The sequence below is a fragment of the Arachis duranensis genome, chromosome 3 (genome assembly GCF_000817695.3).
Source record: "Arachis duranensis cultivar V14167 chromosome 3, aradu.V14167.gnm2.J7QH, whole genome shotgun sequence".
Taxonomy (NCBI): domain Eukaryota; kingdom Viridiplantae; phylum Streptophyta; class Magnoliopsida; order Fabales; family Fabaceae; genus Arachis; species Arachis duranensis.
The window spans coordinates 1,320,188-1,323,760 of NC_029774.3; positions in this window are offsets into that span (position 1 = coordinate 1,320,188).

Consider the following 3,573-nt stretch of genomic DNA (forward strand, 5'->3'; position numbering starts at 1 on the left):
GATGGGTAGCAAGGATTCTACTCTCTCAAAAATTCATTTATCCAAATATTTAAACAATTAGACAAAAAAACACATAAATTATTATATCTAACCGTGTAGAATCAATGATATATATATAAATAAAAATCTATTTACATAAACTATTGTGAGAAGCTGCATTACGTACTCTATATATAGTCTTACAATTCAAATGATGTATGTAAACCTAATCAAAAAGACATCCCATGATATAAAGAGAAAATACAAAAGAAAAATATATATAAATCAAACATCTCTATTTTAGTATCTAATTAAAATGCAATGCTATCGTCATCATGACACTCAAAATTAAAAAAAAAGTATAAAATACCAATATATTATCTGCCAATTTATTACCAATAATAATTAATTATTATATTTTAAATATATATATAAGGAGACACATCCAAAAAATACATATATAAAGACATTTTTATTAGACACTTAACAAAATTGTAAATTAAAACTTTCAAGTAGTTGAAGATTTTTTGGGCTATGATAACTTGTTCGCATACATCATTTTCAACTTTCGGGCATTAATAATCCACACAAAACTAGGTTCATACGTCCAAAAACTACATCCAAAAAAAGAAAATTCATGTTAATAATTATGATAATAATCATATATATCCGCATAACAGCATGTGAAAGTGTACATCAAAGTCCTTTATATGGCGACTACATGCAATAATAATTGTCCAAGGACGGTGTGGTGATTTGTCACATTTCATCATATATTAATTAGAACATATACATATATTCAATTCTAACTATGGTTTATATAAAGAGAAAGGTTTATTTATTTTAACCGACATCGCTTATTATTGGTTATTGGAACAAAGTTTGGACTTAATAATGATGCATATCAATAGAGTAATGTTGCTTTATGATTTAATTAGTGCATTCATTATGCAGGGTTATGATTAGTCATGGGTGTTTAGTTTGAATGAAATTAACAATAGTCAAATCATAAAGTGTATTTATTAATTTGCTTTTGATTTGACAAAGCAAAATTAAAGGAGGGATAATGTGGCACGCATATCATCATGCATGTATTTTTTTTCTTTAGTAAAACCCTGCCGATATTTTATAAAATATAAAATATTTTTTGGATAAATCATAATAATATTTTAATATTTTATTAATATTAAAATATAAATTAATTTTTTAATTATTTTTAATATTTTATTTTAATTATATAAATTATTTAAAGTATTTTTTATTTATATTAAGAATAATTCTGGATATATTAATACATAATGATATTTAGATATATTTAAATGTGTTCGAAAAAAAAATTATTTTTTATTAAGATACAGTTGGATACAATAAATATACATATCAAATAAATATCGACGAATATCGTATCTGAAATGTGTCCAACACACGAATACTGTAATTTAATGAAGTATTCGTATTTAATAGATAATAATAATAAACCTTTAAATTAAATTCGCAAGTCCTTAATCTAATGGTACGAGTATGTTTGATTTAGATGGGTTTATGGAGAGAAAGAATAATGAGTGGAATCGAAGGGGAATATTTTGGTGAAGTTGGAAAGAATATGCAAATATTGGAGACAAAGAAAGCAGAAGGAAAAGGAGGTTTTGTTGATAGAAAGAAGCCCCCATGAATTGCGTGTTCATCTTTGCTTCTCCTTGCTCAAAAATTAAACTCCATGTTTTGGACCATGGAATCTTTGCTTTTATGTTGAAATTGCAGAAAGGGACTTAAGCCAAGCAAAATTAAACATCAAATTATTATGTGACACACATTTACATTCCTTAATAACAGGACAAATGGAAAGTCGGTGGTTCAGTTAATTTCCTAGAAGCTAATACACTACAAAAAAATAGAGTTATTTTGACATTTTATTTTTAAATACCATAATTAAATGTTAAAATTAATATATATTTTTGACAAATATCACAAATGTCAAATTTTTTATATTTTTTTGACGAAAAATTTGACCTTAGAAAATTACTCCTCAATTTTGACACTCATTTATTTTCAATTTACTTTACTATTTTTTTCTTCTTTGAACTCTGTTAATTTTGACATCACACTGCGCTCAGTTTAAGATTATACTACTCATTCTTTATCTTCAAAATCTCAATTTATTCTTTAGTTTCAAGATCACATCTCATTCTTTGTTAAAATTTTTTGTTGAAAATATTTTATAGTCAATAACTATCAAAATAAATAGTATTTTTGACAATTAATAAGTATCACAGAAAATATGTTCTCAAAATTTTCTAACAAATTATTTTTGACAACCAATATTTATCAAAATAAGATTTAAATTTTTTTCACAATCGCTTATATGTTAAAAATACTATTTTTGACAAAATTTTTATTAACATATTTTCATAGTTAAAATAGTGTCAAAATTTATTTTTTTTGACAAATTTTAATTTTCTTTTACACATTATAACCCTAAAAAATAATTTATATTGTTGTAGTGAAACCACAACTGCAGTTTTAATCTAATTGTTTAAATTTATTATAATAATAATTATTATTATTATTGATAGTAAGAAGTTTGATTTGTATTAACTTTAGGTTTTATCTTTGTTATCCACTTAGTTACTATTATAATTATTTTTAATTAAGATTATAACTAATTTATTTATATATGTAATAAGTTTTAGTATGATTTATATATAAAAATATTATATTTACATTTAAAATAAGTCATATATATATGATTTATATATATTTTTTTAACTATAAAATAATTAATATAATATATAATTAAATATGGCATGATAAAATAATTAAATCTACAATAAAATAACTCAGTTGACGAGAAGTACGATGATAATTAGAGATAAGAAAATCTCTATATACACTAAAATTAAGTCAAAAAATAAGTGATTATATATTTATATATACCTAAACACTCAATCATGTGCATAAATAAATTTATCATAATAAAATAATTAAACTTATAATAATAGATAATCTATTTGGGTTATTCAAATAGTCAATTTATTATTCGTGTATTAAAACAAGTATTACGAATTCAAATTTTATCTTATATATACAATAATATATTAACTAATAATAAACTTTTAAATAAAGTTTATCAGACACACAATAAATTAATTCATGATTAATCAAATTAAAAAACATCACAGAATACTAAATATCTATTTATCACAGGCAACTAAATACGCGAATAATCAAACTTATTAATTAGTATAATAAAAATTTTATGGTATATCAAATATATATTTTTTATACATAATAATTAATTTTTAATATACACATAATTAATTAAAAATTTATAAGTTTTAGCTCTAAGTATGCATTTATATTAAAAATAAATAATTTTGCCATTCAAATAGATTTATTCTCGTTTGAACAAAATTACTTAAATATCCGTGTTTTTTTTTAATAAAAACAAAAGTTTTGGCTTAATTAATAATTATTCATTAGTACAAGGGTAAAATGGAGTAATTGGATTTTACAAATTAAAAGGTGTGCACTTAATGGATAGATGGAAATGATGATGTGTATATATATAGTACTATAGTAGTAAACACACTCCCA